Raw genomic sequence first — 23514 nt, 5'->3', positions numbered from 1 at the left:
CTCCATTGACCAAAGTCGGATGGGACTGACGTTATAACTAGAGTCTCCACATTACGACGATTTATTTGGCCAATTATTTTGGACATGATTTTTATTCGCAAAATGCACTCCTCTTATAAAGTTAGTAGTTCGACGTATATTTTAAACAATGGATAATACAAATAATAGAGTAGCTTCGAAATAGATTGCAACTTTGGTTGACGAAAGACAAGCCTTTCGTCAACCAAACTTTGTAAATTTTAACAAAGTTTAGATGAATAGAGATTCAGTGTTTGGAATCCTTGGAGGGATGATCTTAAGGAAAGACAATTACGAGAAACAATGCACTGAAACAAATAAAAAAGGATGCGACAGTACAATAATAGAAAATAGGGAGTTAAAGCACGGACCGGACTCGAACCAAGATCAGGAGTAGATATCGAATTACATAGTAGCCAAGGAGTCGGTCTGATGATGAATAAGAGAGCAAAACAGCATTTCAAGGGCTATAAATTTGTATCTCTTAGATTGTTGTCTGTTAGAATGAAAGTTAGAATCAGAAGATTATTTATCAAAGTATGCTACGGCCCAGTTAATGGTGAAAGGAATCAATTAGAATATCCCTTCTGGGACACTCATATACTTTAAATTGCACTATAGGTACTTGCGATCACGGTGAAAGAATCATTATACTAGGAGGCATGAATGGATAGGTTGTAGTCCAACGCGAAGAAACTGCCAGGGTACTAGGTAATCTCGGGGATCCGAAAATGAATGGCAACGGGGACAAATGATGCACTTGAACCCTAAGTGCAGAGGCGATAGCCATAGTGTGATTGATTCTGTCGTTTCGGTTGATGACACTAAGTCTGGAACGGATCAAGAAAGAGAATTTAAAGAAACCGGAAATGTTAATAGAATTTTCGAAAATAATCAATAAAGTCTAGACAACACATCTTGGGAGATGATATAAAGGTTGCATTTTCAATGCTCCAGAAAATCATTGTTAGGAGTGCAGCTGAAGTGTGTGGTACTGCAATTGTATAAAGATTGGCTGGAGTTGAATATTGGAGAGGTTCTGAATGTAGAACGGATCATTATCTCTCAGTTTTGAAAAATAACTTAGGTCAAGGATGTAGAAGAAAGAAAACTTAAAAGACGAAGCAAGCGCGAATCAATATAAAGAATTGATAGAAACTAGAATTATTAATAGAATTTTCAAGCAAGATCAACAAAAACCTAGATAAGATAACTTGGGAGACGCTGATATGCAACAAAGATATAAAGGACGCATGTTTATTGCTCCAGGAAATCATTGCTAGAAGTGCAGCTGAAGTGTGTGGTACTGCAATTATAGAAAGAATGTCTGAAGATGCTTGGTGGATTGATGAAATCCTAGAAACCGTTAACAAAAAGAAATAAGAATGCCTAAGAAAGTTGAATATTGGAGAGGTTCTGAATGTAGAACAGATCATTGCCTCTCAGTTTCAAAAATTAACTCAGATCAAGCATGGAGAAGGAACAAACTTAAGAGACGAAGTGAGCGCGAATCAAGATATAGAATTTTTTTAAACCGGAAGCTCTAATAGAGTTTTCGAATAAGATAAACAAAAAACTAGAAAAGATAACTTAGGAGACGCTGATACGTACGAAAAATATAAAGCGTGCATTTTCAATGTTACAGAAAATTATTGCTCGTAGTGCTGCTAAAGTGTGTGGTATTGCAACTGTAAAAATAATGACAGAAAATTCTGAATAGAGTGATGAAATTGGCGTAACCGTTAACAAAACAAACAAGTATATCTAAGAAAGTTGAATATTGGAGAGGTTCTGACTTCTGAACGTGGAAATGATCCTTATCTCTTAGCTTCCAAAATTAACTTAAGTCAAGTATTTAGAAGGAAGGGAACTTGAAAGACGAGGCAAGCACGAACCAAAATAGGGAATTCATAGAAACCGAAAGCGTTAATAAAATTTTTGAATAAGATAATAAAAAACCTAGAAAAGACAACTTGGGAGACACTCATGCGCAATGAACATAGAAAGGGTGCATGTTCAATGTTCCAGGAAATCATTGTCCGGAGTGCGACTGAAGTTTATGGTACTGCAATTGTAGAAAGAATGACTGGAGATGCTTGGTGGAGTTATGAGATCCGCGTAATCGTTAACGAAGAGAAACAAGCATATGATAGAAACAAGAACAGAAAAGTAGAAAATTGAAGTCGGAACTAGGAATAGAAAGGCTGAAATGGTATGGAATAAGGACAGAGTAAAATACCGTTTTAGGGGCGATTTCCAGAAATTATTCGGAAGTGAAGCTATGGGGCAGCACGAATGATACATAGATTATAGAAGAAGTTAAGCTGTAAAATCAGGTCACAAAAATAAGGGTTAAGGATAAGGGAAAGTACGTGGGTTAGCGTTAGCAGATGATAAGGTTCTTATGGCAGAGTCAATCGAAGGCTTACAGAAAATGTTGAGCTCATCAAAATAAGGGTTAGGGATAAGCCAAGGTACGTGGGTTAGCGTTAGCAGATGATAAGATTCTTGTGATAAGTAAAACGAAGACTTATAGAGAATGTTCAGCAGTAAGTCCAGCATTAAGAACATACAACTAATTATCAATTTGTCAGTTATTTACAAAAGTAACTTTGTTGCCACTAACGATACCAAAAAGTAACTAGTTAAAAAAAAGTACTTACTTCTCATCACTGATAATAATTATTATGAAATTGAAAACAAGTAAAAGTTGATTAAAATTCTGGTTAACTCTTGTTAGAGGGTTAATTAAAAAGTTCATATCATGATCGATTCCTGCTTTGACGAGAACTAAACTTTCCCTTCGAAACAGGAGATTAACGCTACATCACAAAAGTCTCCCTATTTAATTCTACATTTGTCAATCACTCTCAACTCTCACCAGGAAAATTTATTTCTCCCTTTTCTCATCGTTTAATACTACATACGTAAAATCTGCATGGTGTAATTCAATGCTCTTAACGAGGGTAGATTTGTTTGTCCATTGAGGAAGTTAACGAGTTGTCATAACATCACACTCTGTTTTATAATAGATCATATAATAATTCAAAAAAAAATAAAAATTTTATTTTTAGGAGAAAAAATTATCTGAAATTTAATATTTCCCTGACCTAGCCTGATTTTTCCCTGGGAAATTTCAAATTTTTTCTGACTACGCATTTTAATCTTTTAACGGTTCAACATAGAATCTTCTATAAAAGGATTAAAACAAAAAAATTCAGAATAATATCTTTTTAATTTCAAATTTATTTATTGATTTGAACAAAAAAATATGATTTTTCTGCCAAAAATGATTAATATACAATACAAAAAAAACGAATTTTCAACACAATAGGTAATCTTTTAACCAGGACGAAGAGTCTTCAATAAAACAATTAGAATTTTTAAACAAAGAAAATTAATTATTAGCAAAAAATATTAAAAATGATTTTTCAAACAAAAAAAAGATGTTAATTTTTAATATAAAACAGTCAAATATAAACAAAAAAGGTTAATTGCCCACGAAAAATGTGAGTTGATATTTCAGCCTTTAAAGATTTTAATTTTAAATAAAAAACATTTGGATTCAACCAAAAAATCTTAAATTTCCACCAAAGGGGATGTATTTTCAAACGAAAAAGACGAATTTTATACAAAAGAGTTAAATTTTCAACAAAAACGATTTTTCAGTCAAGAAATAAAAAACATTTAAACCATATTTTGAAATTTTCTACGAAAATAATATAATTTTCAGCTCAAAAAGACGAAGATTCAAGAAAACAGCTGCATTTTTAGACTAGAAAAAGTTCAATTTTCATTGACGAAGATTAAATAAATAGTTAAATTATAAACAAAACAGTTCAATTTTGGAACGAATAGTTGAATTTCCAACTAAAAAAGATCAATTTTCAACCAAAAATGGAAAAGTGAAATTTTCAGTACACTTTCATACCAAAGATGAATTTTCTGTATACTAGTTGAACTGTCAACCCAAAAATACAAATATTCAAGAAAAGGTTAACTTTAAACCAAATAATTGCATTTTTAACAAAGAAAAAAAGAAGTTTCAAACCCTGAAAATTACTTTTCTGTCACAAAAGATTAATTTTCGATTAAAAATAGTAAATTCGTAATGAAAAATTAAAGAGTTAAATTTTCAGGTAAAAATTAATAGTCCAATTTTCATTTAAAAAGTAAATTTTAACAAAAAAAGAAGCTAACCTCCAACCGAAAAAACGTTTCAATTTTTAATCAAAAACAGTTGAAGTCTACCAAAGAAGACAAATTTTTTTTAAATTATTAAATCCTCAACTAATGAAGATTCATTTTTAACCAACCAATTGCAATTTCGTTCAAAAAGATGAAATTTTAACTACAAAAAAAGAATTTTTTAACAAAAAAGACTAATTTTCAACAAAAAAAAAAGTTGAATGTTCAACTGAGAAAAATTTTAGCCAACATTTTTAAAACCAAGATATGCATTTTGCAACAAAAAGTTAATTTTCTACCATAATAGTTAAATTTTCAACAAAAGCGTTAAATTTCCAACCAAGAAAGATTTTTCAGTGGCGTACATAAAAAAAAATCAACATTAAATCAATTTCCTGGCTATTAATATTCAAAGATCTAAAAGTTAATTTTCAACTGAACATTAGCAATTTTATTCAAAAAAGAGAAAGTTTCAAACCAAAACGATTGATTATCTATACAAAAAAGACGAAGTTTGACAAAAAAATTAATTCCCCATAAAAAATGAAAGTGTTGCATTTTCAGTTTAAGAAGAATTAACTTTTAATAAAAAAAAGTTTTTGCAGCAAAATTGTAACACTAACTAGAGATGAACCGTTAACCGAAAAATACATTTTTAACCAAATAGAAGTTAAACATTTTTACTAAAAATTTTTTTCTTAATAAAAAAATGAATTATTAACCAAAGTAATTAACCATTTAAATAACACTAATTTCAGACAAAATAGTTGATTTTTTAACTAAAGATAATTAATTTTCAACCTGACAGCTGCAATTTTATCGAAAAAGATAAAATTTTGACTAAAACAAATGAATTTTTCAACCAAAAAGGCAAATTTACATGCAATAATTGAATTTTCTACCAATAGTTAATTTTTTAACAAAATAGTTTATTTGCAACCCCAAAAGATGAATTTACAAGAAAAAGCGTTTAATTTTCAAACAATAATGGATTTTAAGTCAAAAGACAAAAAACAGTAATTCAATTCCCTGCCCATTAATGTTAAATATCTATATATTATCCTATAACATTTTTCACATAGAATATTCTATAAACGGAATAAAAAAATTAAAATTATAAATCAAATTTTTTAAATTTATTATCATTGAGAATTGTTTAAAGTACCTATCGTAAAAATTCCGTGACTTTTGCAAGATTTTTTTTTATCCCTCACTTGTCCCTGATTTCCAGGTTTTCCCTGACCAACGGCAAGAGAAAAGGAAAGATTTAAAAGGACAGAGCTTCCATTTTTTATGGGCCTGTAGAATTCATAATTTCTCAGATTTGTTACAAGTATAGACAATATTACAACAGTAGAGACCCCCTGTTAGGGCGATTTAACTCTGCCGGGCGTATCTAATCGCTGAAAGCTACGAGGTTCATTTTCCCATAATAAAAAAGACCACGTGAGTTTTTTATGGGGTATCCCTTACCTTAGCCGTCAGATCGACTCTCGTCAACATTCCGTATCGCTTTACACGCAGGATTAAGCCGTCAAAGAGCACGAGAGATCGATCTTTTGAAATGACGTCGGAACCCGGTTTTTCAATAAATTAAAAAATCGAGTTCCCTGCGAGTAATTTTAAGCAGATTATAATAATTTAAATTTAAAAAATGTCTATAAATATCATCATTTCTAAAAAGAGTCTTGGATATTTCTCAGTTTTTTATTGCCTTAACAATTTAGGGTTGTTTTGTTAGGCTGTTCCATTTAAGTGGACGATTGGCCAGAGGAGAGGAAAACTGCAGAAAAACATCTCCCAAGCTGAGTCGGTTTTTTCGACAGTCGAGTTTGAATGCAGACATTCAAACCCTACGAGATTCAGACGACAAAATTATATATTTTGATATTTGACTCAACCCTCCCACCTGTGACAATTTGTGATATTTCGCTGACCCCCCCCCCCCCCCCCCTCTTAAAAAACATGTGACACAGAAGCAGACCCCCCTGCTATTTTTAAATTCGAAATATAAATGTTTTACATAACCGTCAATCGAAGAACAAGTTAGAAGTTACAACTTGTCGATACTAGTATGAGAATACTTTTTATTAAACTCTGTAGACAAATTTTTTTATTTTACAACATTATTTAGTACGTCTAAAGATAAATGTTAAGAGAGTTTCAGAATTTTTCGAAAGATGGCCCTTCAATAGTACAGTTAAATAATAGTTTAATAAGTTTGAAAATAAATTTTATATTTCAGACTTTATACTCTTTCATGTCCTTTTTTAAAGAATTCTTAATGTTTTCCAGAAATTGCCTTATTTTGTTTCTTTTCTTTTCGTAAATGTGAACTGAATCAATAGAGCCCAAGAAAAAATCACAGTATTCTTGGTTAAAGGCTAATTAAAAAAAATGATAATCTACCATTATATTTTGGGTTCCGATATCATCGAGTTTGATTAGAGTTGACTATTTGATTGGAAAATTAATATTCTATTGACAATTCAACTAGTTTGCGAAAAATTCGTTTAATTTTCGGTTAAAGATAAATTTGTTAACTGCAAATTTTACTATTTTATTCTTGATAGAAAAAATTCATCTTTGTTTCTTGAAAATTTAACTAATTGGTTAAAAATTAATGTATTTTGTTCATAATTCATTGTTTTTAGTGAAAAAAAATAATCTTCTGGTTAAAAATAATATTTTTTAATTAAAATTTAACTTTTCTGCTAAAAATCTTTTTTTTTTTGTTCAGAACTAGTTTTCCATTCTCTATAAAAAAAATTATTAATTCAAAATTCAACTACGTTGTAAAACATTGATCTTCTGTGTTAAAAAATCAGCTTTTTGGTTAAAAATTTAACAATTCTGCTCAAAATTTATCTTTTTTTGTTAAGAATCAATTTTCTTGCCTAAAATGCCACTATTCCATTTTTGGTTGAAAATTGATATTTTAAAATAAAAACTGATCCTTTCTGGTTACAAAATCATGTATTTTTTTAAACTTTTCTTCTCGTAGAAAATTTATTTTCGTACTTTCAAGTTTATCCTTTTTAGTTCAAAAAACAACTGCTTGGTTAATAATGCAACTGCTTTTTTGCAAATTAATTTTTTTCAGTTAAAGAAATTAACAAGGCAGTTAAAAATGATTCTTTTTTCGTTGAGGATTCAACTATTTTCTTACAAGTCGTCTTTTTGGTTCAGATATTTTTTATTTTAAATCAAAATCTTTTTTTAGCAAAATTTATTTTTTCTAGCTAAAAATGTAGCTATTTGGTTAAAAAAGCATTTTTTTCAAATTAAAAATTCATGTATTTTCTTGATAATTCATATTTTTAGTGAAAAATTTATCTTTTTGGTAGAAAATTTTACTGTTATCTACAAAATGCTTCTTTTTTTTGTTAATTATTAATTTTTTCCTGAGAATATAATTATTCCATTTTAGGTAAAAATTAATATTAAAATTTTTGTTTAAACTGGTGGGAGGGGGGAGAATCAAATTTTACACAAATCTAATACCTTCTCCAATAGGAATGTAATAATCTTTTCTTAATTTCTTTAATAGAATCTTTTTATATAATATTTTGATTGTCTGAAAATTTGAATTTTTTATTTTTCAATATCATTTACGATGTTCGAACGAAACCCCGTGAGTTTTATTTAGAAAAAGTTTTAAAAATATTTTTTAGGTTTTTGTAAAGCAATAATTTATTACTATGAAGAACAGTCGACGACTAAACAAATTGTACTTACAATTTTTTTCGCATATTTTTTTTCGAAAATAGTTGCGCTATGTAAATTAATTTGGAACCGCCTTAAAGGTTTCCATGTGTCCAAGCGGACAACACTGAACTAAAACACATTGTGTTTCAAGAGCCTTTAATTTGAAAACCTTAAGATTTGAGAGCAATAATATTATATTTATTTGAAAAAAAATAAAAATTTTTGAAAAATAAAATCTTGTGAAGAGCAATCAGTTTCGATTAATTTAAAAAAAGCAAATATAATACCTGAGGGAAAAAATTTCATAGTACACTTTAAAATTGAGCAATTTTTAAAATAACTATAAAAAGTATTTAAAAATGGGGAAACATAAATCAAAAAATAGCCCTAATGTTATTTGCTGCGATCTTTGAAGAAGGAATCTAAAAGCGTGATTTAGAAAAAAATGTTTCGGTCTAAATTGTTTATTTAACAAGAGTTATATGGATTTTTGTGCTTTATATTCAGTTTCAGATAAAAGCTGTAATTTTAATTTTTATAAAATTGAACTTATAAATGCAAAAATTTGCTTACAAAAATAATAACTGTATGATTTCTGAAAACTATTTTTAAAACCCAACTAAATTATAAATACCCTTTTTATAGTAATAAAAAAAGTCATTGATCAGTATGATTGGATAATAATTACAGCTTTTATCTGAAATTGAAGGTACAACAAACAAATTAATTAAAAACTTTTTAAATAAATAATTCAAGCCTGCACATTTTTTTTGTTATGTTTTTTTAATGACTCTTATATTTCTTCTTCAAAGTTTTCAATAACTAACATTTGATTTATTAGCGTGAATTTTATCAATCCCGATCGGGAAATAAGGAAAACCGGGAAATAACAGGGAATTTTATGTAGTTCCGGGGATTTTTATTAATGTACTAATACGCAAAAAAAGGTTATTTCAGATACCTTATAACTCTAATTCTGAGTTGACAAAAGGAACTCCAGTAAAGAATTATAGTTTCGACTTAGAGATAGGAAATATTTTAAACATTTATAATCAGAATCAAACGTAAAAAGTATTATAATTTTTATTTTGGAACAGTAAATTTCGTACAGAATTACAATTTTGAATTATAAGTTTTTTAGGTTAAAAAATTCTACTTTTTTAACAAATGAAAATTTTCCAGAATTTGAAATTTGCCTCTTTTAAAATAAAAAAAGTTACTATATTCCTAAATTATGATAAAATGTTTTGTAAATAAACATAACTCTAACTTGGAATTGGAAATTTTGGTAAAGAATGATCATTTTCATTTTGCAACTGCAAATTCCCGTAAAAAATTATAATTTTCGTTTTAGGATCACTGCAGATCAGGAAATTTCATTAAGAATTCTAATTTTTACTTAACAGATGGACGTTTCTGTAGAATATAATTGCAATTTGACTTATAACAAAATTTTTATCACAAAATGGAAATTAAAAAATATATATTTTATTTTGAAATAGAAGAACGGAATTTTGATAAAACAATTTGTAAATAAATAGAATTCTGACTTGAGACAGAGAATTTCGTGAATAATAATCATTTTGTTTTGGAGCAGATGTTTTTTAATACGGAACGGGAATTTTTAAACAAATAGTAATAATAATTAAACAATATTAGAACTCGTCAGTTCTTTAAAATTGCTCCTTCTGAATCAGAATTTATTTGAATGAAATTTTTTTTTTTATTTTGAATGTTAATTTTTACGACTAAAGCAAAAAATACGTATCCTATCAAGAATTAGTCATGAAAAATTTTAATGAGTTTTCGGTATTATTTGGAAGCGTAACTTTTATCTATTTAGTTTTTTCATAGCTTGCGTCTATTTATTTTTATCATAGCTTGTGTTGTTGTCGAAAAATTAACTTTTTTATTTTTATAGCTTTTTTACGCATAAAACAAAATCTGCGCATCCTATGAAAAACAATTATTAAAAATTTGTAGCTCTTTTTTGGATAATCATGTTTTGTCTCATTTTCATCGTAACTTATATCGTTAGTCTTGAAAAATTTAATTTTTTAATTTTTAATGTTGTTTTTTACGACTAAAAACAAAAACTGTAGTCCTACCGAAAATAAAGATTCATAAAAAATTTGTAGATCTTTCCAGGGCGCGCAATTTTAGGTAATTCATTTTTTTCGTATCTTGCATCGTTTGACAAAAAAATGGAATTTTGTGATTTTTCATTATTTTTGGTACGATCAAATTTTGAATTTTCAACTTGTCGACCAAATTCAAAAAGTTGTTATGATAATCTTGCAGAGCTTTCAAAAATCAACGTTTCTCTTCTCTCGGCTTTTTTCATATCATTCATTGTTTGGCTTAAAATGTTCATCTTAGTTGTTTTTTTTTTTGGATTTTGAAATTGCTATAACTCTGATAATTGTTTTTTTATAGAAAAAAACATACGGATAAATCTTTTGAGTTAGTAAGTACTATGAATAACCGTACATAGATTTTTTAAATCTTGAAAAAATGTGGTTTCAAAAATATTGAAAACTCGCTCACTTTTTGAAAATTCATCCAAAATAGCTGGTTTACGAACTCGCGCTTTCTTTTCAGGCCTTAAAAAAGTGTGCCAAAGCAGAATCCAATTTGATCAATTTTACGAAAGTTATCGTGCCTACAGAATACAGACTACAGACAGACACTAATTTTTTATTCGTATTCTATCGCTAATTATGAAGTGAAATCTTGACTTCAACTTCATTCACCAAATATTAAGGATTCTGAATAAAACTTACAAGTATTGTTTATAATAAACGGACCAGCCCATATTAGATTACGAATAAAGGAAGCACGATTTACGATAATTTTAATGGTAATTTATGAAAACTTACCATAAATTGCCCAAAACCTATTTTTTGAATGTCTATAAATTTCCGGAAATATTTGGATGAATTTTTTTGTAATGTATGGAAAGTTTACAGGTAATTTATGGTAACTTAACATAAATTTCTCAAAAGATACAAATTAAAAATGTTGAAAAATTTCCGGACATTTTCGGTAATTAATGATAATTTTAAGGTTAAATATAGTAACTTACCGTAAATTACACAAAATTAAATTTGAAACATTTTTATAAGTTCTTAGAAATTTATGAGATTTTTTAGTAGTTTATGGTATTATTACATGTAATTTATGGCAACCTACCATAAATTGCTTAAAATTTGATTTAAAAATGTTTATAAATTGCCAGAGATTTGCGTTCATTTATGATGGTAAGTAACCTTAAATTGCCTAAAATTCAATTTAAAAATGTTTATAAAATTCTGGAAATTTTTGGACATTTTCGGTTATTTATAGTAATTTCAAGGTGAATATGGTAACTTTTCATAAATTACCCAACATTAAATGATCTGCAATAAAAATTTGCTTTCAGTTCTCAAGGTTTGTGGGCTGATTATTGTAAAATGCCAGCTCATAGATGTATAATTTTCATTATTCACCTATGACGTCACTTTATACTCCCTAGGGAATAAAAAGTAGAGCTTTAGCTCCGCTCAATAGGCGTCGAAAAGGGCTAAAATCATGCATGTGTTATAAAAACATCTTTTTTTTCTCATGGCAAATACGTTTTAAACTCCATGGGGCTTCCGGAATTTGAAGAAATTTAGGGTCGATATACGTAAAAAAATTTTAAAAATCGGACCACTCGACTATACATCCTTGAAGCTTCACAGACCTAATTTAAAAAATAATAAAAGGAACATATCAATGATGTTTTTTTGTGAATATTTGTTCTCTTGAAGGGAATGATTTTTTATTGTTGAAATTAAAATCGACTCTAGTTCTTTTTCCCTCAGTTGGGAGGATTTTCGCTTTGCTGTGGAGGGAAAACTGACAAAGTGAAGCGCACAGCCGTGATTATTGTTAGGAAAAAAGCGACTGCGCTGAAAATCCGACGTGTCTCGAATCTCGCTTAATTAATAGCCTTATAGGATCGGCCCCTCGAAGGGGAGCCTACGTTCTCTGTGTTCTCGGAGGACGTTAGGGCAGGCACGTGCGTGCCACGTGTCGGTAAGAGGATATCTCAACTTCAGGACTTGGACCTCGAGTCTCAGGGCTCAGGTGCCTTCCATTCGATCTCCACCTCTTGGCTCATGTAATCCCGAATCCTGAATCCTGAGTGCTCGGAATGAAAGAAGAGAGTCGTGTGTTCCTGTGCCTTCTACAAGTTCCCGAGGGACTTCCTCAACCCGGTCCCAGACACTCGATGATTTATTTGCGAAACCCCTTCAGCTACTTGACTTTTCAATTCAAAATCAGAAAGGATTTAGGTTTCAACAATGCGATTTTATTATGTACTAGGATCCTCGTCACTACTAATCATGCTATGAATCAGTTATTTTAACTGATTCATCACTAGAATACAGTCAATGATTGAAATTAATAAAAAATGTTTCATTCTGATTATAAACTTCAGATCGAAAAAATACACTTCTGCGGATCCAATTTTACTTTTTACACACCTTCATTTATATATTTTGAGTAAATAATTAATAAAGTAATTATTTACCAAAAGCCGCAGGTTCTCGTGTGGAAAAATCTGGCCCGGCCCAGATGAGAACGCCTGGTTTTCAGTCTTAGCGCAGACCAGATGGTCTGGCTGATTAATTGATCAAGGCCAAATCTGGACCAGACTAGAAATTTTATTGTTCTTGGGTCGCTTAACAGCGCCAGTCCTGGGCCAGACCTGGTCTTCCAAACCAAAACTAGAATTTGTTGTTCTTATAAGTAGCTTGTTAGCTTCACACCTAGAATAAACCGAAATGACAAAGTGACAAAATAGAAATTCTTGTTTTGGTGGTGTGATTTTCTTATTTTTTATCATTTTAGACATTATAACTTTTTCGAAATATGTCAAGAGAAAATTTGCTGATTGCCCTGGACCAGAAATACCTTCCAGACCGACCTTAAGACTTTTATTTTTCTCGGATAGCTGAGCAGCGCCAGTTCTGCACCAGACCAGATCTTCCAGACTAAACCGTCTATAGATCGAGCTAGACCTGGACCAGACTTATCACTAGACCGCCATGCAATTTTTTAACACGGTTTAGTCATGAATAACATAATACGTATTACGAAAATATTGTTTCTGAAAATTTAGAATTTTAGAATTGAAAAAAATTCTAATTTTCCAATACACCAAACTCTCGCTTTCGCTCAAGTGTCGGTGGTTGACTTCAAATGACCTTGGACTGATTTCGGTGGGACAGAAACGCAAACAGTGAGGGCCGCCTGACTTGTTTCCAATTGGAATATATATGTATACATATAATGTCGCAACCGCTTCCGTCATACTCCCATGAGAAACTGCATGAGCCAGCAGTTCTAGGAAGGCTGAAAACGGAGTGACTGGAAGCGAGAGGTTGGAGTTTTGTGCTGTAAACCTCTATGGATCTGGAACTAAATTTTCTTCTTTTTAAAAATATTTCTATAGGTTTACCTAGTCCCGATTCCCACTTCTAGCAAATTTGCAACTTCCTAAGACCAATAGAAAATGTTTTAGAAAACGCTGAAGTTTCAAGAAAGTACCTGACTTTTCAAAAAATAGTTAAATTCGCCATTAAAGAAGATTAATTTTCCAATATATAATTGAAGTTTCAACGAGGGAGTTTCATTTCCAATTAGAACGATGAATCATCAATCATAAAAAAGATTTTTTAACAAAGGAGTTCAACCTTCAACCAAGCAGTTAATTTTCAACTAAAAGAGATAACTTTAACTAAATAGTTCAATCATCCACTTAAAAAGATACGCTTTCAATTAAAAATAAAATAGTTCAACTTTCAGATGAAAAAATTCATGTTCAACAAAGAAAAACTGAATTTTCAACAAAATAGTTCAATTTATAACCAAAAGAATGAATCTTCAACCTGGAAATAAACTAGGAAACTCGAAATACATAAGTTTCAAATAAAAAAAAGAGTCAAACTTAAATAAATATTTTAATCTTCAACTAAAAAAGATAAATTTACCACCAAAAAGGAAATAGTTATACTTTCAGTTCCAAAAATTAATTTAGAACCAAAAGAAAAACGAATTTTTAACAAAGTATTTAAATTATTAACCAAACAAGATATGAGTTCTCAACGATAAATGTAAGAGTTTATGTATAAACTTAAAATAATTAAATTTATTTAAAAAAACAATCGAATTTAATCAAATGATTTAATTTTTGGGTAAGAATTACTTTTCTTAACTGAAAATTTAAATATTTAATTTCTAATAGTGAATTTACCTTTTTTATAAAGAAATTAACTACTTGGTTGAAAATGAATGTATTTCGTTTAAAATTGGTCTTTTTTGGTAAAAAAATAAATCTTTTTGGTTAAAAAGTTAACTGCTTGGTTAAAAATTTTATTTTCTGAATGAAAATTTAGCAATTTCACTTGAGGTTTTATCATTTAAGTTTAAAATTCTCCTCTATAATTAAAAATTGAACTATTTGGCTGAAAATTCGCTTTAATTTTTGTTAAAAATTTTTTAATTTGCCTTTTATAGTTAAGAAAACATGTATTTTGTTGAAAATCCGTCTTTTTATGAGAAAAATAATGTTTTTCTTTGAAAATTCAAGTGTTTTTTTAAAAATTCATCATTTTGGTTACAAATAAACTATTTTTTGTAATTTTCATTTTTTGGTTCAAAATTAATTTCTGAAATGAAAATGGAACTATTTCATTCTTGGTGGAAAATTAATCTTTTTGAATTAAAAATTCATGTATTTGGTTGGAAATATTTATAAATAATCTTTCAGGATGATATTACGCTATATCCACAAAATATTTGTGATGGGATTATTAATAATGAAAATTTTAGGCAAAAAGATTAACAGAACAGTAGTTTAAATTATTCTGTTGTGTTGCATACTTTGAATTAAGTAAGTTATTTAAAATCATTGAACTTTAATTAGCCTCACTAATTTAATTACATATTAATTGCAATAGCTTAGCGAAGAAATTTCCGTTAAAAATGTATTCAGAAACAAAGGTTAACACAGAAAAAACTCTAAAGATATCGGGCAGATGAAAATTCCGCCCTAGCTACCTGCACATGATTCCCCCACTACGTGGCTTCCCCTCACTTAACTGAACCGCTCCCGCCGAGCCTGGCCAGCGGGAGTCAAGATAACTAATGAGCACTAAAGTGCGGAATATAACATTTTTTTAAATTTAACTCTTGGGGGTTTATAAATATAATATTTGAAATCTGCAAATTATAGCGATTTAAACGATATGTTATTTGGTTTCAAAATTCACAAATTAAGGAACAAATGTTCAAGCTTATGTGAAATTGTATGGAAAACCTATTAAATAACATCATAAATTTTGTTTATTTTCAAACCATCGCATTTCTCAAAGTTATCCTTAAACTATTATGCACTCCTAGTCCAAAAGTATATGAATATGAATGTTAATTGAAAATACTATTTTAAAACAGAAAAAGCTACCTGGTCCAGGCTTCTGTTTTCTTTTTATTAACTCAAGCCTCACTCAAAGCAGACCAATTTCTAAAAAAAGAATTTACTTTTTCAACAAGAAAAATTTTGAAGTCAGTAAAGAACTGAAGTCATTTTGGCCTCAGCCAAAATGTTGAATAAAAGAATGATTACAACATTTTATAAATCTTTAAAATTATATAATTTGAAGAAATTTTAAGCTAAAAGCATTAATTTATACATAACAATTTGTTTTCCAATTTTTTAAATATTCTCTTCAAAATTTGTTTAAAAGAAAATCACTTAATAATTTTCTAGGAATCTAATGAAAATTTTGTTATTATCATAGATCTCGTATTTTACATAAATATTTATGAAAATCCTGCAAAATTAAAAAAATGCCTTAAAATCGTCCAGAATAAATTTTGGAATTTTCAAAAAATATATTTTTTCAATTAAATAAAAAAATCATTTTTATTTTACCCCGGAATTTTGATATAACTGTTTTATTCTTTTGAAACCTTTTAAAACGCTAAGAAAGCTCCTAAATCTTGTGTTCAAAATCTTCAAAAATTTATGTTTTATTTTGAATGCTTTGAAATTATTTTGGAATCGTCTCAGAACTTCTAAATATATAAACTGTTGGGCAGAAAATTCGTCTTTTTTGAATAAAAATATTGGCTGAGATGTTTTTCTTTATTCACTGAAAAATATTTCTTGACTAAAAATTCAACTCTTTTGTTGAAATTTTTTCAAAATATGCCCAATTCAGTTTGAAAATTTGTTTCAACACTTGAGCAAATTTAATTTTCTGTTTTCCTCCCTGTTCGAAATTTCTAAAGTTAGATTTAAGAAATTACACTTTTGAGTTTAACTCCGCGAAAATCCCTTATAATCTTATTTTAATGTGTAAAAATTGTATTTTTCATTAAACTTCATAAACGAATTGGTTGAGCAATAAAAAATATTTCTGAAGTTTGTTAATGAGTTTCTAAATTAAGCTAGGAATGTGAGTATTCAGACTTTTAGACTAGCAGTGCAGAATTATTTAAGCATAATTTTGAGAAATCTCATAGTTTAAAAAATGAAACAAATTTATGATGTTAGTCAATACATTTTGAACTTCGACTAAATTTAATTTGGGTGCTTTTATAAAAATTTCTGTTCTGCATTTCAGTCCTTATTAGGTACAAAGGACTCACGCTAACCAGGATCGACGGCAGCAGGGGCAGTCGTCAATTTGCCGTTGACTACCTGGGACCTCTCCCCCCTCTACTGCGCTTGTGAGCGACGAATTCTCCTCCTGCGCTGATTCATCTTTCCGCGCATGTGTCATTCAGCGCGGGCTTATTTAAAATGAATAAATTACTTTTTTTCTCTTGTGACGTTACATTGTAGTCAAATGATAACATTTTTAATAGAGCAAAATTTCCCAAGTACAAGAATACACACGCACGATGAACGAATAAAGAAATACGTGAATTTTTAGTTCCAAAAGTTTATTTTTAACAAAAAATTATTTGAATTTTTAACCAAATATTTGAATTCTCAACCCAAGTAGTTGAATTGTGAATAATAATGGAAATTTTAAAACAAATTACTTTAAAATATACTGTTCATATACCTGGCCATTTCCCGGTTTTCCCTGGTCAAGTTTTTCAATTTTCCAGGTGAACTAAAAGTAACATTCATATTTTTCGCAAAACGCAAACCTTTATTTTGTATCATGGTGTTCATTCTAAACGTCATCTAACACAACAGAGAAAAAATTTGCAAAATAAATTCATTTTGAAAGAAATACTTAAATTTTCCAACAAAAAATATCCATTTTTCATTAAAATGGAATAGTTAAACTTTCAGTTGAAAAAAATTAATTTAAAAAAAATTGATTTTCAACAAAATATTTGAATTTTCAATCAAAGTGATGAATTTTCAAATAAAGTTATAGATCTTCAACTAAAACAGTTATATTTTACACCAAAAAGGTTAATTTTTAACTAAAATGAAGAATATCAACTGGAACACTTGAATTTTCAACCAAAAAGAATAATTTGAAAATAGAAAAATTAATTTTATAACAAAAAATACAATTTTTATACAAGATACATGAATTTTTAACGAAATAGTAGTAAAATTTTTAACTAAAAATATACAGTAAGATTTTTTAACTATAACAATGAATCTTTAACTGAAATAGTTAAATTTTTAAAGAAAAAAGTACTTTTTACTAAAAAAGATAAATTTTCGACCAAAAATTAAACAATTAAATTTTAAGTTAAAAAAATCAGTGTTTAACCAAACAGGCGAACTTTTAACTACAACTGTCAAATTTTCAATTGTTGAATTTTCAATTAAAAAGACGATAAATTCGCCACGAACAATGCCTTTAAAATTTCAAACGTTTCATTCGAAAAAGAAGCATGAGTTCACCAAAGATAGATTGAAGATTTTTTTTTATATAAAAAGATTTTTCATTTCGATTTTGTTAAATCTGCGTCTTCATACTACCGAATTCACTGAAATTATTATTATTATTATTATCGAATCAAAGTTCACTTTTACAATTCTTTAAGTTTACAATTGGACCACTCTACAGCTCTAATCAAAATTAAATTGCCGTTTTCAGGGACAACAAATTTTTTAACAAAGAAATAATCATGTTCAAATAAACAAAATAATAATTTTTTTTACAGCTCTCACTTAAATTAAATGGCACTTTTCAGGGCCACCAAATTTTGTAACGAGGAAATATTCATGTTCATACAAACTATTTTTATTTTTTACAGTTTTCACTAAAATTATATTTAATTAAATTATTATTTGTATCAAATAATAAATTATAATTTTTATAAATTAGAGAAGTTATAAATAATCTCGAATAATACAAAAATATAATAACTGAAATTAATAAAAAAGGATGAAATAGATGTAATATTATAGTTTATGAAATAGTAAATTCTAAAACTTTTGATAAAAAATCGTATCAATAGAGGTAATCATGTGATTTAGTTAAAAATTTCCATTATTATTACAAATTCAACTAATTTGTTGAAAATGGGATTGACTAATTCGCAGGTAGCTGGGGCAGAATTATCATCTGCCCAAATTGCAATTTGTTTCAAGATTTATAACCGTACGTTCTTTTCTTTCGGGGATGACACATCACTACTTTTTTATTATTAACTCAAAAACGGATGATTAATGAAATGAAACACAATTTAAAAATTATGAATTGGAATTTTTGGTACAAAACCATTATAAGATGTGGTTGAGGCTTTAACAGTTTTATTGAAAATTCGTTTTATTTATTAATTCAACTGTTTTCAATTTATAATTAAAATCCTTTTTTGCAGTTGAAATATAAACTAGTATATTTCTTGATAAGAATTTACGTTTTTTTTTTTTGTTAAAAATTCCACTACTGGGTTAAAAGTTGTACTACTTTGTAAAAAATTTATCATGTTAGTTAAAAATTCCACTGTTTGGTTGTAAATTAACTTTTTTGTTGAAAATTCATATTTTAGAGTTAAAATATAACTGTTTTGTGGAAAACTCTTGTTTATGGCATAAGAATTCAATAATTTTGGGTTTGAAAATTATATTATTATGGTAGAAAATTCATAAATTCAGTTGAAATATTTTTTCTTTTTTTTAATGAAAAATCTTACTTGGCTGAAAAATCATCGCTTTTGGTAGAAATTTTATCTCTTTTAGTCACCAGTCGAACTGTTTGAGTGAAAATTCGTTGTTTTTTTAAAATGAATTCAATTGTTTTTTTTTGACGACTTCAATTGTTTTTCATTTAAAATTCAAACATTTTTGGTTGAAGTATCATCTATTATATATATTTTTTTATTAGAATTCATCTTTTTTGGTAGGAAATTAGTCTTTTTAATTTTAAAGTTCAATAGTTTGTTAGAAAATTGAAATATTAGTTTAACTAAAAAAAGGTGAATTCTGATCAAAAAATATAATAGTTGATAATTTAACCAAAAAAGATTTGAATTAAAAATTGAAAGAAGTTGAATTAATTTAAAAAAAAAACATCAAATTTTCCATCAAAGTGTTGAAGCCTTAACCTAAACAGATTAATTTTCAACCACAGTTGAACTTTTGTTTAGGAAAGATGAAATTTATAATTGAAAAGATAAATTTTCGAACCAAAAAGACGAATTTTTAAGAAAATAGTAAATTTTTAACACAAAATTTAATTAAATTAATTTATTTTAAGAAGTAAATAGATAATATTAATCTTATTAATTTTTATAATATCAATCAATGATATAACATTTTTATGCATGTTCAATCATTTTTATTAAAAAATTTAATTTATGACTTATTATTAAATCACTCATCTAAGTAATTGACAAAATTTGAGATTAGAATTGGAGGTTTCAATAAACTACTTTGAACAACTTTCTTAGAATAAATAAAATCACTAAAGTCACTAACACAATACTGCGAAATTTAATTAAAAACGCGAAAAAGTGACAGCTCGTCCCATTGTAGGCAACTTCGTCAAGAATTTGTCCAATTACAAAAAAATGGTGAATTTTGAAGCAGCTTATTCCCATATTTTAACAATTATTACATTCGTGGATTTCATCAAATGTCGACGTTTTGAGGCCCCCTGAGTGAGAAAAACAAGTTTTTACGTCAGTGTCTGTCTGTCTGTCCGGCGTTGTCGTCGTTGTTGTTGTGTTTGTCTGTATACAGGATAACTTTGGTAAGAATAGTCGGATTGGATTGTGCTTTGGCACACAGTTAGAGGAACCAAAAACAAAGATCCACTTCGTTGACCAGCCATTTTTTTTCTAATTCAAAAAGTTAGAACAAATCAAGGTAGGAAAAGTGATAGATTGACAAAAAATGGACCCAAAAAATATCTAAAAATGTATCATGAATTACTTCTATATAGGATAAGTTGTTTGTGCTTTATTAATAAAAAACGACATTCAAAATAAATAAAATTAAATTTGTGCGCAAACGACACAAGCTACGAGAATAAATAAGACAAACTTCATTCAACCAAAAAAGATTTACAAATTTTTTAGCAATAATTTTTTTCTAAAACGCGTAGTTTTTCTTTAATCGTAAAAAACAAGATTCAAAATTCAAAAAATAAACACAAGGCAATAAGAATAAGTATGTTTCAATTTCCATGCATATTATGAATGGTAATTATATCAATTTAATGGAATGATACATGTTTCAGCGCAGCTAAGAATAAAATTTAAAGCAAAACAAAAAACAAATATTAAAGTAATTGTGATAAATACAATCTGTGCTTTATTTAGCAATATCTGAATAAGCAATTCTAGACAGTTACATAAAAAATGTATTATATTTTATATAAATGTGTTGAGCACAATGTAAAAAATTTGAAATTGTGGACGAAATCGAGTGCGAAGCACGAGATACGTGATCAGAATGTCCTCGTTAAAGCCGAAAGAGCTTTAACAAAAGAGATTTCACAATTTCAAATCACAGTTGTCGATCCGTTGACCTTTAATTATAAAAGGTCTTTGCAGGAGTGTGGGAGAAATGCAAGGACCGAGCGCGAAGTGGGAGAACCATCAGTCGCACGCCCTACTCAAACTTTCAAGTGAAGATCTTTTAACGAAAGAGAACTCACATAAAAAAATTACAGTGGCGGATATTTTTAGTTCTAATTTTAAAAGGTTTGCGCAAGAACTTGCGCAACATACAAAAAACGAGGGCGTAGCGTGAGGTAAATACATAAGCGAGCGTGAAGCACGAGAACCAACACTCGAGCGCCCTATAGGCGCGCTCAAATTCGCGAGCGAAGCTAAATGTATAAGTAAATGTATAACTGTATATCACAAAAATGTACAAATTGTCAAAAAAAATGAATAGTGGTAATAAATTCCAAGGAATTTCAAAAATACTAGAAAATTTTTACTTTTATGATTTATACTGGAATATGAAAGATAATCAACGATATTGATTATTGTCCCAGTATTAGACATACTTTAACGTTGTCCCAGCAATGGTCGGTTTACCTTAGAGCGACGATACAAGATTGATCCAATTCAGGATGAAATTGATCAACTGGCATTTACAGTCTTGAAATGCCTGCTGTGAAAATGGATTAGCTCTGGATTGTTAATGCACCTTGGACTTTAAATTTTTAAATGTTTTTAAAGGAATATCTGGACAGTCTCTTTGCTGACGCGAGCGGCACGCCGAGTTTGCATTTACAGTTTCAAGTTTGTAGCACTCGAAGTGGCCAGTTATTTATGGCTGGAAGTATTAGAGACGGATATAAATGTCGGTATTGCAAACACTTAACAGTCCGTATATCAATCAGACGCCAAGTTGAACTACGGCCCCTCGAAAGCGCAAGGGTGGCGGAGTAAGGGAGAGTGTTGAGCCCGACCGCGATGCACCGCGGCGCGCCGCGACGCCCTGCTGAGCCCTGAGGCCACGGGGTAGCTCTGCCAATATGTCCAAACTTACTATTATCACTCCTTCAATGCGTGAACAGCTCAAAACTCCCACGGTACTAGAAAATCCAACCATTGTGTGTGATCCAACTATAATCCAGGTTCAGGTAGTTGTCGTGCCAAAAGTCAGACATCTGAAAAAAATAAATTTAAATCATGTTTTTTGCAATCGAATTTTTTCTGACGGTCGCTTCTTACCAATTTTTGAAAAATGATTTCATTTTAATGAATGATATTTTATTTTTTCCGGGAAAAAATTCTGTACAACTCTACTGTTTCCAATTGTATAAGTACATTTTTCTATGGCTAAAATCGTTCGAACAAATTTTTTAAAGAAAATATTTATTTTTAATAAAACCTTTTTTAACCAAATAAATATAGTTTAGGATTATTTAGTTGTTTAAAAAAGTGGAAGCAGTAAAGGTGTAGAGAATGTCTTCCCGGAACAGTAAGCTGTCATCTATTAAAATCTAATCATTTTTCAAAAATTGGTAAGAAGTGACGGTCAGAAAAGATTCAATTGCAAAAAAAATATGATTAAAATAATTTTTTTTAACATTCTCATCATTTTTTGTGTGAATTTTAACATCTTTCATACAAAAAATATTTTTTATTTAAAATGACATCAGTTATAATATGTTAATTCTTAAAATCATAGAAAAACTATTTTTTTCAGATATCTGACTTTTGGCACGAAAACTACCTTAATCCCACTTGTTATCCTGATAAGTCAAATTAATGTAATGTAATGCAATGCAATGCAATATAATGTAATATAATGTAATCCAAGTAATAAACTTGAAATCCAGAGTAATCCATGTAATTCCAAATAATTTACGAAGGTAATCCAAATAGTATTAAGCTATTTTTGTTAAAAATTGTTTTTTTTTTAAATTACATTTATCTATTGAGAATTCAGCTATTTTATTTTTGGTTAAATCTGATCTCCATTAGTTAAAAATTCGTGAATTTTTTAATTGAAGCAATGTTTTGAATCGAAAAAAATAATTCTACAAAGTTCACTGCGGACTGGGTTTGAACAAATAACATCCTTACATGTGAGGTGCGTTATCAATTACGCCACCGCAGTCTATCAGTGACAATTTAAGAACTTGTATTTGGCAGCGCACCTCACATGTCACGGTGAGTTTGTTGGTTAAAACCCCAGTCAGCTGCGAATTTTTAAAAAATTATTTTTCTCAGATTTCTTAATTAATTCGCAAAATAAAATATAAATTCTCAAAATATAAAATAAAATATAAATTCTTCTAAAAATCTTCGTAAAATATTAATTATTTTGGTGAAATATTTAAATTTTCGCTAAAAAATTAATCCACTTTTTAGGAAATTCAACAATTTTATTTCAAAAAACCAATTTTTTGCTTGAAAATTCAACTGCTGTGTTGAAATTTTAACTAATTTGTTAAAAAATGTATTTCATGTTTAAATTTTTTTTAAATAATAATAAAGGTAATCAAAGTAGTTAACTTGTTATCCAGAGTAATCCGTGCAATTCGGAGTAATTTACATAGTTAATCCAAATATGTGTCAACTACCTTGTTGAAAATTTGTTGCTTTTTGTCATTGAAACTCAATTTTCTTGACTGGAAATTCGAGTATTTTATTCTTAGTTAAAAATTAATCTTTTTAAGT

Source organism: Belonocnema kinseyi, chromosome 2 (genome assembly GCF_010883055.1).
Source record: "Belonocnema kinseyi isolate 2016_QV_RU_SX_M_011 chromosome 2, B_treatae_v1, whole genome shotgun sequence".
Lineage (NCBI taxonomy): Eukaryota > Metazoa > Arthropoda > Insecta > Hymenoptera > Cynipidae > Belonocnema > Belonocnema kinseyi.
The sequence above is the reverse complement of the archived record's forward strand: the minus strand, read 5'-3'. Positions refer to the sequence as shown.